This window comes from Rhinolophus ferrumequinum, chromosome 18 (assembly GCF_004115265.2).
Source record: "Rhinolophus ferrumequinum isolate MPI-CBG mRhiFer1 chromosome 18, mRhiFer1_v1.p, whole genome shotgun sequence".
In the NCBI taxonomy this organism is placed as follows: Eukaryota; Metazoa; Chordata; class Mammalia; order Chiroptera; family Rhinolophidae; genus Rhinolophus; species Rhinolophus ferrumequinum.
In genome coordinates this window covers 19786880-19800879 of record NC_046301.1, presented here as the reverse complement: position 1 = coordinate 19800879, position 14000 = coordinate 19786880, and the positions used below count along the sequence as shown (strand labels likewise).

General features: G+C 31.1%; 1 protein-coding gene across 1 annotated transcript in view; it reads left to right on the top strand.

Annotated features, from left to right (window-relative positions):
- TTC29 (tetratricopeptide repeat domain 29) overlaps positions 1 to 14000 on the top strand; it is a 176135-nt gene that overhangs the window by 13947 nt on the left and 148188 nt on the right. The window lies entirely within an intron of this gene.

Genomic DNA, 14000 nt, shown 5'->3' with positions numbered 1-14000 from the left:
CCCTAAGATTTCATTTTAAAAAACTAGAAAAAGAAAGAAAATTAAAATGAAAGAGAGCAGACAAAAAGGAATATTAAAATGAGAGCAGAAAACAGAAAAACAATAGAAAAATCAATGAAACTAAAAACTGGTTCTCTGAAAACATCAATAAAATTGATCAACCTCTAGTCAGCCTGATCAGAGAAAAAAAGAGATGACATAATATACCAATTTCAGAAATGAGAGGACATATTAGTATAGATTACACAAATATCAGAATGCTAATTGGGGAAAAAATGTTATGCTGATGAATTCAACAACTTATAGGAAATGGCTAAATTTCTTGAAAGACACTGCCAAGTTCACTTAAGTAGAAGTAAATAATACAATAGGTTTATATCCATTAGAGACAGTGATTCATAGTTTTAAAACCTTTGCACAAAGAAAATTCCAGGCCCATATATATAGCTTCACTGGTGAATTCTTCCTAACATGTGAGGAACAAATAACACCAATTTAGAACATGCTCTTCAAGAATATAGAAAAGGAGGAAATGCTTCTCAACTCATTGTATGAGACCAAAATTACCGATACCAATATCAGAAAAAGCCATTACATAAAAGAAAAACCACAGAATAATATCCCTCATGAATAATGATGCAAAAAGTCTTATAGCATATATTAATAACAGTTGGCCTGAGCTTCTCTGTCAGGGAAGCTGGCACGCCATGCAAAATCCTTTTCATTTGGCATCAGTGCAAGGGATAACCGGCCTGTGCAATCCTAAGCCACACTCAGAGTGAAGCCTCTAAACAGAGGAATCCCAAATTCATACCTATGTTAAGAAATCTAGCACTTCATTACCATGAATAAACAAATATCCTCTGATATTTGAGAATATATCACAATACAAAAGGAAAAAAAAAAAAGATGAACAAAGAGAACATTCAACCTGAGCTCAAAGAAAGTTTCTATAGGGAAAAGGAGAACTTATAAAGATTTCCAGTTTGTTTCTTTACAGACTTGTAGAAAAACCTTACCAAAGATATACTTGGTGCTATGAAAGAATTTAAAGAACTAGAATTATTCAAAACTAAGATGAAGATTGCTGACATTTTTTTTTTTAATTCAAAAGAAGGGACAGAAGAGAAAGACAAGGATATTTATCAATACATGGAATAAAAACAGGAAAGATAGAGAAAATATGTTAAAAGGTATGAGACACAGTACATCAGTCCAGGGGGTCAATATTTATCCAAAAGAAAGAGAGAAGAGAAAACAAAGAATGAATGATGACAGCTATATAGATATACGAGATATATAGATGATATAGAGATAAAGATAGAGGCCTAGACATATAAATAGACATTTACATAGATGTACACATAAATATAGACATAGATATCTTCGACTGGAAAAAACACACAAATCTTTGAGCTGAAAAGGACTACCACAGTAACCATAAAAGAAATACACACACAAAAAAAATTTTTTAAACCCATTTAGAGGAGAGGTTATCCTCAAGAAACACAGATCAGACTATACAAAATAAAACCAACAAAATTTGCAATTAGCTTAGTTGTCCCAAAAACTTTCCCCTGAATTGAAATGCCACTTTTTACTAAATATCAAATTCCTTTGTATGTGTACACATACATGTACATATCTCTTCTGTTCCATTGATTTATTTGCCTTTTCTTGTGTCAATGCCACAGTTCATTTCATGAATATAGCTAAAATATATTTTTATATCTGGCAGACAGTTCCCCTCTTTGTTCCAAACAATCAGATTTTTCTTGTACATTAACTATTTCATATGAATTTTAGAATTGTCAAGGGTCAGGTAAATATCATTGAGGTTTTATTGGGATTGCCTTGAATTTGTATGTTATTTTAGGAGAATTAGTATCATGAAAATATTGAGTCCCACATTGATAAGAACCTGCAATTAACAGTTAATGGTGTTAAATAATAGCAGTGAGAGCAGGCATCCCTTCACATTCCTGCGTTAGTGGAAATAATTCTGATGTATCACAAACCATGAAGCTTTTTTGCTTTAGGTTTTTAATAGATACATATTACCAACATAAAGATTTCATTTTGGAGTTTCTACTTTCCAAATCATGAATTGTTTTGAAACTTTACTACGTAATTTTGTCGCATCTACTGAGATTATCATAAAGTTATTAGATTTTCGAATTTTAAACCATTCTTGGAATTTTGAGATAAACCCTACTTCTTTATGGTTTAGTTTGCTATGAGGTTTTTTGTTTTGTTTTGTTTTTTATGGTTAGGGGTTGTGGGTGGGATTTTTGCATCTAAATTATAATAATATTGATCCATAATTTTCGTTTCTTTTGCTATACTTCTAGGATTGTATAAGATGAACTAAAGAAATTTTCATCCATTTCTATGCTCTGGAATATTTTGGATGAGATGACAATTTCTTACTTATTGAAAGTTTGGTAGAACTCCCCTATAAAAACCAAAGTTTTGCTCTTTTGGTGACAGGAGGAGAAGGGAGAAGAGATTTTCTATTGTAATCGATCGGTCTTCTAAATGTTCTCTAGCCAATCTTGATAATTGATAATTTGGTCATTTTTTTAGTGCCTATTTGTGTAGATTTTTATATTTGTTGTAAAGTTTCGCATTTAAATCTCTTCTGTATGTATAGAAATATTCTCTATATGTCTGAAGGTAGCATGAAGAGAATGGCTAATGACAGACTCTAGAATTAGACTGCTGAAGTTGAAATTACAGATCCACTATTCACAAGATGTACTTGTATGACCTTTGACTTGTTAATTGAACTCTTGTACCATAGTTTCCTCATATGTAAAATGAAAATAAAAATATTGATTTCATAAGAAACGTAAGGTTTAAATATGAGAATATATGTAAAGTATTGAGAACACCACCTATCTAGCACATTTTAAGCAAATGATAAAAGGTAGCCATTACTATAATTGTACTTAGAAGCTACAAGTATGTTTTCTTTTTCCTACCTAGTACTATTTGGGTAACTTAGGTAGTTTTGTTTTTCTTGATTATACAAAGATTTGTGTATTTTTTTTTTATCATAATCAGTTCTTTTTTTTTTAATGGGTCAACTTTTTTTGTTCTGTTTTATTGGTTGATGCATTTACCTTTAATATTTTCTTCCCTGAGTTTATTTGACTTCGTGTCATTTTTCATTTTGTTAGGATTTTTTTCTAGCATCCTGAGTTGAAATCTAGCTTCTTCACTTGTATCAGCTGCTCTTGTTTTCTGACAAAGACGTTTAAATTATAAATTTACTTTTGAATGCCATAATGATTTCTTCCCCAGGATTTAATATTTGTTTTTTTTCCTTTGAGTTCTAAATGTAGGAACATTTCTATGGTGGTTTCTCCTTTAAGCAAAGAATTAATTAGAAATATATTTGTAAATTTGCAGGTGAACATTTTTTTTCTTGTGGCTTTTTTTTTTTTTTTTTTTTTAGGGGAGCCTCAGGCTTGGGAAGTGAATTTGTCCTTGGGCTCAGCAAATACAGCATATATGATATCAGTTTCTGAAATTTCTACTGTGGCCAGTACATGGTCGATTTTTATAAATATTTCTTGTATTTTTGAAAAATAAATATATATTCTCTCTTTCTTTGGTAGAGTTCTATATGGAAAGCTCTATCAGAATCTAATAATTTGATTGAACCTGTTATTTCAGTCAAGCTCAAAAATTTTTATTAGAATCTTTTAAACCTCTATTTGTAATTTTCTAGGGGGAGAAAAAGCATTAAAATCAATTTTTCCTTATTCTGTAATTTTTATATATCTTGAAGCTACGTTATCAGGTGTATTGTTTCCTAATTGCTATATTTCTCAGAAAATTAATCTATAAATCTTTGATATTTGTATGGCCCTTTAATTTTTGTATACCTGAATTCTATTTTGTTAGATATCAATCATAAAAGCTTTCTTTTTGTTGGCATTTGCACTATAATATGAGAATGCAAAAGAAAAAAATGACATGTTCTCTGTCTCAAAGAAATTATAATCCCTACATATATCTATTTTCTATTTCTGTACTATTTTCTAAAAGTTTGAATTCAAGTCTCTTTTATTTACTATCTCACAAATACTTCCATTAGTCGTTACAGTATTCTTATTGATACACATTTGATTTGATATACCCATGCTCATAGTTATAAGTAGGAATTTTCTAAATGTTTGAGCTAGCTGCAATAAAATTAATGCAACGTTCAGGAAAATAAGATATACATGGAGAGAGAAAGATGTTGGCTGTATATAAATCAAAATGATCAATTTATTTTTCGTTTTTATTAATTTAGTTTTTACTAAATGTAAAACAAAATGTATGTTCTGGTATTTTGATCATTATGTACATATAGCCTGTGAGAAATCCCAGCCTCCCTGATCAGAAGTGCAATACACACCTCCTTTGTCATGGTAATTAAAGAGCATACAATATGAAAGGTTTCTTCACAGGGCTTACAATATGGTTGTTATCTTTTAAGCATTCAAGTTTGAAAGAAGAAAATGTATTCTTAATGTATGTTTTGATATGGGGAAAGTTAAAATATGTTTATTGAAAAGATGAGCTATTCCACAATGGAAACTTAAAAACCCAAAGAAATGAGGTCACCTGCTGCCCTATAATAGTCGGAACTTGATATTGCTCTTCAGTTACATGTACTACAGATTCCTTATCCAAGAAATACAGAATGATAGAGCTGGAATGAGCCTCAAAAACATTTGGTTTAGTTTTTTTTTTAATTTTTTAATTTTATTCCCCACAAAAAAAAAGACAAAAGAGTATAATTAACAGAATACCAAACAGAAAGTTGGTAAACAGAAGCTTATAAAGGTGTATTTTTTTCTCATGACAAAATTTCATTGCCACACTAGAAGAAATGTCAGAAGAGAAATCTAAATGGAGGTTTTGTTATTTACTCTTATACTATCTCCGTTGCATTGCTGAAAAGAGCATGAATAATGTTTTCATTTTTAATTTACGTGACTTTCCCTTTGTAATTTAAACCGGTTATATTTTTCTTAGATACTTGTCATGTTTATAGCCCAATGTATGCTATTTTTCTTGCCATCATTTTAATAAATACTTAGATATTATAAAGGAATGTATGTTTGGAAGGAGCAACATTAGAATATATATGATTAAGCTACAGGTGTAAAGAATTGATTGGTTTACTTTTCCCAAAGAAAGCTCTCCATGCAGTTGTTTAATGTGAAAGGTTTTTTTTTCTGCAAAAGGTTAAAAAAGTTCTAATCAACTTTTGTACATTATGTAGAACTTCATTTTCTAAACTCTGCAAAAGAAAGTTCCATATTTAATGGGAAATCATGAATTATTCCATTTATTATCTACTTCCTCTTTTCAAAGACATGATCTGGATAAAAGGCGGGGTGAATAATTTCAAAAAAATACAATACATTTTTAATGGGAAGGTGCAAACTACAGATTCTCATGACTATTAGCAAGTGTAGAGGAAACAGAATTTTACTTGCAAAACTCGTCAAACTCTTGCAAAGCTAAAATGTATGACATACTTTAGTAAAAAAAAAGAGCGCAGTAAGCTGAAGTTTTCTTTTTAATGCAACTTGTTGTTTTTACTAAGCTTTGTCTTTATATTCTCCAGCCTTACATTTTTATTAAAAGTTTGATGTTTTAGTCAATTTACATGGAAAATTGATAGTTCTTTTATTTATAAAGATGTGTAGATGAAAAACTGAAAGAACAAAATTTAAACGATATTGTTTGAGACAAAAGGTCCTACATAATAGAATTTCAAAAAATTTGGAGAGCAATCACAGAATTATATTTCAAAAAACAGAGTGACTATTATATTGCATGGAGTTTTATAAAAGTTCTTTAAATACTTAGACAAAAATAATTGAGTTGGTGAGCTAGCATGGTGATGCTTACATATGTTTGCAGTCCATTGTAATCATGTAGTATGAAGCTTAGTTTTTGTTTTTCTCTTTTTCTTATGTTTGTTATCATTATATTACGATGCAGAATATAACATAATTATATTATTCAGATTTCTTTCTTATTATTATAATTCAATCCAAAAACTAAAATGATTTCCTGGCTTTATTTTTCAATGTGTATTTAATGGATTAAATAACAATATAACCAATATAAATTGATTATATAATTATGTTTTCCTAGAGTGGAAACTTATAGTGTAAATTGAAAGAGAAGAACAAGAATTCATATGATTGCCTCGTTTAGCCAAAGGTGTTTGGACTCAAATGTGGTACTTCTGGCTGGAAAATACTTCCACTGAAAATTTTTCTTAAACAATGACATTTATTTCACACTTTTCCATGTATGATCTTTGGCTTAAAACATGTTGTAAAAATGTTTGAATTTCTCAAGGGAGTTTGTAAGAACTAAGACTATAAACGTTATATGTGTAATTAGCCGCGTAAGAAGCATTCTTCTAGTGCTTTTTCACCAAACTTCTAAAAACTTTTTTTTTTTTAATGTGGTTAAGTTTGAGATGTTTCAGTAAAGAAAATCTTTCAGTGCAGAAAATATGTGTGACAGCTACATGGAAAATATTTTGGTAATACTTGATATTGACTGATGAGTAGTTTTTTCATTTCTGATTGGTGACAATCACTGTACTGCAGATATTTGATTGAATAGGAATCACTGGAATAAATCATTTTTAACAGGGTATGCATATTTAAAAACTGTCTTTATGTTAAGGGAATTATTTAAAGCTATTATAAGAATTGTAGTCTGTCTACTAAATAATCATGGCTTTCCTCTAATATAGAGTAACAATCACCAGCAAAAATTCTATTTGATTGATTACTATTTATTGAGCTCACAAATGTTACTGCCTTTTTGCTAAGTATCAGTTTAACATAATTAATCTGAGAAATAATCTTTGTTCCATTCTACAAGAATATTCCATATATCCTAAAACCAAATCACCCATGTGAAGTGAATTCTTATTGTGCTGTTGAGCAAAGTCTTTGTTGATGAAATTTTTTAATTTGTTTTTTGTTGAAAGAATTATATTAATAATAGTCTCATTTACAAAATACTATGTGGTAAACTTCCTTAGTTCTTATTATTCGATTAAAAAAAAAAGGACTAAAGGTTGATTTGGATTAAATAGTTTTTTCCAAATGGCATTTTTCAATTTGTGTATATACCTTTAAAATGTTGAAAGTCTGATTATGCTTTCTAACTTCGATTATTAACAGACGAAAATTTGTAATTTCCAAAAATACAGAGCAATACTTGTATAGTAACAGCATTCTCTAAAGATTCAAATTTAGTAAATTTCTAATTGTTCGAAAAATCACAAAAATATTCTATTCCATAACCTCTTAGGGAGCAGACTTATTTATTTATTTATTTATTTATTTATTTATTTATTTATTTATTTATTTATTTATTTATAAGTTATCCAATAAGTCCAGCTATCTAAAATGAATCTAAATCTAAACTGACACCAAAATGCTGCTACATTAATATGTATGTTCTGATTTGCAGATAACATTTTTATGTTTAGTTTTTGCTTACACAATTAAAAGTGATATCATTTATTTGGACAGTGATTATAATGAAATTGTCAGAAACAGTATAAACTAATACATGCACTAGTGATGCTTTTTTGAAATGAAGCTAAAATGTTACATATTTTAATCTTTATTATGAGGTTTTTAGATAAAATTATGGCAATATATACAGTATATTATGGTATAATATAAGTATACCACAATGGATATACCTTCAAAAGTATTTTTTTCTCTTACAAATATGATTAATAAATTTCATAAAGAAAATGGAGATTATGTTATAATGGCTGTGATATTAAAACTCCTATTACATGATTAGTCATAACAGCAATAATATTATAAAAGTTATTTTGTTTATTGAAGTATATGTCAAAACTATACGTACTCTGCAGTGATTGAATTGTGTTCATTATATGTTCATTTTTCTTTAAGGAGTTTCTTGTAAGTGTTTAGGAGAAATGAATAACAATGATCATTTTAATGACTAATTCTAATTGTAATGACTAACTATAATAAAGGATAGACTCTTTTGTTCCAAGTATAACAAATTCTACTTTTTCAGATATTAAACTCTAAATAGTTAAATTTAAAGTCATTTAGAAAATAAGTAGTGATTATCAGTTACTTATAAATATAATTAGTGGATATACTGAGATGCAAAATGAATTTGTTTTACAGAAACCATCATAATTTTAAAATTGCTTTTTATATACATTTAATTTGTATTAATGAAATGCCTCATTAAATGTGACTGTTTAATCTCTAAAATATATTTTGAGTTTTTCCAAACATGAGAACTGAATAGTTTGGAAACTGTTTAATCTGTGATATATGCCACCTGCCCTATTTACATTTTTAAGAGTTGAGTGTTTGTTAACTGATCTCTTAGACAGCTACATGTTTTGCTGTAACCAGATGGATGAGATAGAATACCATGCATAACTTTACATTTATCTTCTTTGAGTGTCACCTTATTTGCATATCAATTAAAAGAATATCTGTATTAAGATGGATAATGAAAGTTATCAAATTTACATGATGTGACTGCAGTTTGCGAAATTTCCAGTAGATGCCCCCAGAGACCAGTCAACTCATTGGAAATCCTTTAAATTTAAAGAGACTTTTTTATGTTGAAACTTTTTCTCTTGCTATATTTTGAAGTGCATGAAAAATAAAAAAATAAAAGTCCTAAAAAGCTGAACTCTCCAATGGTTATTACACAAAAATATGTATGAGTGATAATAATGCAATTCTCAATCAGTATTTAAGCTGACTAATCATTGTTAAAAACGTAAATGTGTAAAATTAAGAAAAATGTTTTCAGTTTTCATTGCAAAAACATTCTATATGCTTTTAAAGTAAAGTCATTTCAAACATAGTTATTTTTTTTTCCTTTCTAATTTCTTTCTCTGTATATGCTAGAGAAATGCTGTATCATTGTTTTAGCTTTTTTGGAGAAAATTATCCTTTCCACAAAAAACTACAAAACATATCCAAATAACTTGTATGATTTTTATCAGTATGTGTGTGTGTGTGTGTGAGAGAGAGAGAGAGACAAGAAATGTATTTTTCACCCCATTCTTTCATACATAATATCTACACTGAAAAGTATGGGTAAGAATAGTGACTTACTTTTTTTCCCATAGAAATTATATTAACTGAAGCTATTTAAGTATTAATTTAAGAGTCAATGTAATTATCCCGTAGGTGATTCCAATAACATTTATCCCTACAATATGAATGTAAGACTGTTGTAACTGACACATAGATAACCCACTAGTGACTTATAAATATTAATTTAATGGAGTAAAAGTATTATCCTGACTTTTGATTAGATATTACATATCTTTTGAGTTTATCTTTGTCAGATTAAATAAAAATTTTATGATCTTGTTTTAAAATATGGTTTTTTACTGAATTGCTTTCAAAATATTTTACTGAATGTGAAGCTTGACCTTGATATAGTATTTCAGTGTGTGCTATGAAAAAATATGGTAAATGTATTAATTATATATTAGAATAGCTGATAATGCATTTTGATTTTCAAAGTCCATCTAATAACTAATATAAATACCTGTAAATTCAGAGAGTATAAAACAAGATGTCATATATATTTATTCCATTTATTCTTGTTTTCATATTTGTAGAAGTGTGTGTTTTCATCCTTTTATATATTTGTCTCTCTGTGTTTTCCCTGTCAGACTTGAAATGCTTGAGTAGGAATCCTGTCTATTTACTTGGCATTGCACGGATGCTACTGGATGCCTGCTGCCTCATTTCAAGACAGGGGATTCTCTAGGAGAGTCAGAATAATACCAGCCTTTTCCCCCAATCTAGCATAAACATGAATTAGCATAGACTAAAAACAACGGCTTTCAAATTGGAGAGTTACATTGTAGTTGTCCAGTTGTGTCAAATTCCTAAAACGATCAATGCAAATAAACAGACAGTTGTGTGGAGGAGGAGAAGGAGAACAAAAAGATCAACCATATTTGATAGGAGACAATGTGGTAAAGTGGAAAAATTCAGAATTTGCCGTGTGAGAAACCTGGGTGCGAATTCCAACTTGGCCATTTGTTAGTTTATATGGCTTTGGACAAGTCACAACCTCACCGAAGATAGATTTTTTTTTTTTTTTGCTTTTTCTCACCTGTAAAAATGGAAGTAGTCCTTTGTAGAATTAGTGTGTGAGTTAGAAATGATGTCTACAGAGTGTCTGACGCATTGTAGGTGCTCTATAAATAGCAGCTACTCAAAATGGTTTAAGGCAAAATTTAAAATCATATAATATCTCCATGGCTGTTTAACAGAAAGCTCCCCATTTCCCAGCATCTCCACATATTCAACTGCTATGGATGTATGTCAAATTGTTCAATTTTACTTTCTATCAGTCTGTAGATTTTTTTTTCAATCTTAGAATTTTTTAGAGACATTTTTATTTAAATTCAGAATACTTACACATAATCTCCACTGAATAATGCCTTTGAATAGTAATAAAAAGCCATATGAAATGCATGACTGCTTAATCTTATTCTTACATCCATTATTCTCCAGCTTCATCCCTTAGCCCAGGGCAGCCTCTGGTATCTGCAGTGGCAAAGATCTTCTTTAGGATATAGATTTATAGATGTCCAGAATATCCATGAATGTCACAACTTCTGCTTCTATGAATGTCATCTTTTCTGTTAGGAGAAGTCTTTTCAAAGTCCATATTATCAAATCTCTCCATACATTTTACCAGAATTTTCAATTTTCACCTGGTAAAGTGACTTCGGGTCAAGGAGATTTTTTTCTTCTCCCGATATTTAGAAAGAACATATTTTAATTTAGACTAATATTTGTTTTAATATGTAAATGAAACCAAAGACTAATAACTTGGTATCCAAATGAAAAAATAAAATAATGAATATGCATTCTGTTTATATTTCTATTTGTGTTTTTTAAAAATTCCTTTCCATAAAGTGAGTGAACTTTGGTTGTGGTTCTCTTTTATGAAATATAAAACCTGAGAAATCCAAATATAATATAATGGTGGAAATTGGCCTACATCTTTATTTTCAGAGAGCCAGTTCATTCTAATAAATGAAGATTATTCTAGTTAAAAGAAATAATTTGCATTAACTGTAAAGATTTAATTGGGAAGCTGTTTTACAAATCACTATAATTGTTCTATCTTGCTATTAAATATTAGTAATGAGACTTAAACGATGACATACACATTTGCATGTGTATGCACACACCTGAGTATAAAGTAGAGGTGATATCAACATACTAACACATGCATTTTAAAATATAATTCTATTTGCAATCTCTTTTGCAAAGAATGGTCTTTTTTAATGTAGTAGAAATTTTTTTAAATTGATATTAGTTATACATATATCATGGATATTTTGAGGCTGAAAGATGTCTTGGAAATAATTTTAGTTCAGTACCTTCCGAATCAGTTCGTTTTCTTTGGTCAGAGGCAGCAGAAACTGATTCTGACTAAATAAAGTGGAAAATGATTTTATTGGAAGAGTATTAGGGAACTAGCTGAATGTGGGGGAGAAGTAACTCAGAAGAAATGGACAAGACACGTGACCCTTGAATGGATCTAGGTAGCAAGAAGTACTTGAGACTCTCGTCGGGATGTCATTGCCAGGTTGCTTGAGTTCCAACAACCTTCTACACTTTTGTGTTTCTTGCCTTAAGATTCAAAAACCTGGGGGAGAGGCCAGTGGCTTAATTTGGGTCACTGACCCACCCTTTGGCTAGGAAGTCTTTGAAATTAAGTCCAACCAAGAGGACACGCAATGTGGGACCGGCCATTTCCAAAAGTGCTTTTCAGTGCTGCCATCTGTGGAAGTGAAACTAGATGCTGAGCAGACCAAATCCAACCAAAGCAGCCTCTTCTTCCAGGGGAGGGAAATAAGGCTCAGAGAGGGATTTTCTGTATTTCTGTACTAGTTGGCATTAGAATTGAGATGGCCTCCTCACTAGTGTTTCCATTTTTATTGTTTACAATCCATATTCTAATTTTTATTCATAACATTCTTTATTTTTGCTCCAGAATGCTTTCTTCATTCACAGCAAAACATGCTGGCAGCTAAGGCATAAACGTTCAAAGGTGGCAGTGCTTGTTTGAAACAAGGCTGGATTTCCTGCCTCTCGTCTTCTCAGCCTTCCTACACTACCCCCCAAAAGTGCCTTTTGGAGGTACCACTTGGATGTCTCTTCAGGCTCCTCAACTCAAGTTATCTGAACCCAAACTCATTATCTTTCCCCAGAACTGTTCATCCTTTTGTGTTCCGTTCTTCAGCAAATTAACAATTACTCCAAAACCCTGATTGTCGTCCTCGTTCCTCCCTTTCCATTACCCCAGCACCCACTCATTCATCAAGTCATCGATATTTTTATTTGCTAACTACATGTTGCATCCACCTACTTCTATTTATCCCCCTCCTGTGCTTCAGTTCCCTTGTATGATATTCAAATTTCACTGGGCATCCTGCCCAGTTTTGTCTGGCAACCACGAGAGTGGGAGTGTGTCAGCATTCGCCTCCAGGTCTTCACCTATGACCTTGTGGTAGACACTGAACTTGCCTATCCTGCTTTAAAAAAAAAAAAAAAATTCTCTCTCACCACCCCCCTCCTTATCACTCTTTATGTATTTTGTTCTACACTCAAGCTGATCCATTGAGTAAGAAATTCTTGTCAGGTGGGGCCCAGGCAGTTTTGTTTTATTTGTTTTTTGAACTCTAGGAGTTGAGAACCAGTGCCGCAGGACTTCACATTTCCCAGATCATTTTCACATTCATAATTTCATTTGGTTCTTAGAAGAGAATGCTGTGGTGTAGGTAGGGCTTACGTTAATACACACACTTCACAGATGGGATGAAATGAAGTCCAGGGAGATTTCCTAGAACTGGGACTTCTGACCCCGACCTCTGGTGTTATGACTAATTCTAGGCCCTTCCCACTCCACGCTGACATTTGTATTGCAAGTCGTATCACATCATATCAGTTGTGCAAAATATTTGTCTCCTATTTTTTAGAAATAGAATGTAAAATAATTAATATAAAGCTATATTTGACCTCTAATTGCTCATTTAGTGGAATAATAGCCACCATACAGCTGTTATCCCATAACCTTATTTCCTGTGGCAATTTTCATCATCTAAAATTATTTATTATTTGTTTACATACCTGTGGTTGTGTTCTCCCACTAAAATACAGACTTTACAAGGGCACTGAACCTACTTGACCTAGAACCGTACCTGGCACTTAGCAGGAAACTCAAATAGTCATTTGATGAATAAATAAGTGGAACGTACATTTGTTACTTTATCTTCTTGCATATGATTTGTTATTAAGTCAGCAATGGAATATTAATCTAACAAATCACTAATCCTAACTGAAAATAATTTTAAAATGCATTTAGTAATAAATTTCTATGAATATATTCTAATGAATGAACGAATGAAGCTCCATAACATACAGTGAAGCCATTTAATATACTCGTAGAGTGCATTGTTTTGATATTAGTGAGATGTTTGATTTTTTGTTTGGCTTATTGGTTGTTTCGTTTCATTTTGTTTTGTTGAGAGGCTAGTATGTCAAGTATTTTTGGATGTCGTCAGTTGCTATGGTCTGAATGTTTGGATCCCCCAAAATTCCTATGTTGAAATCAGGAAGTGCCCTCATGAATGGGATTAGTACCTTTTAAAGGGGCTCCAGAGTGCCCCTTCCACTGTGTGAGGACTCAGTTAGAAGGTGCCAGCTATGAACCGGGAAGTGGGCCCTCACCAAAAGGTTACCATACTAACACCTTGATCTTGAACTTCTAGCCTCCAGAACTGAGAGCAGTAAATTTCTTTTGTTTATAAGCTACTCAGTTGGCAATATTTTGTTACAGCATCCCGAGCAGACTAAGACATCAGTCAAATGGTTTATTTGTCCTTACCAAAGGGAGTTCAGCTCTGG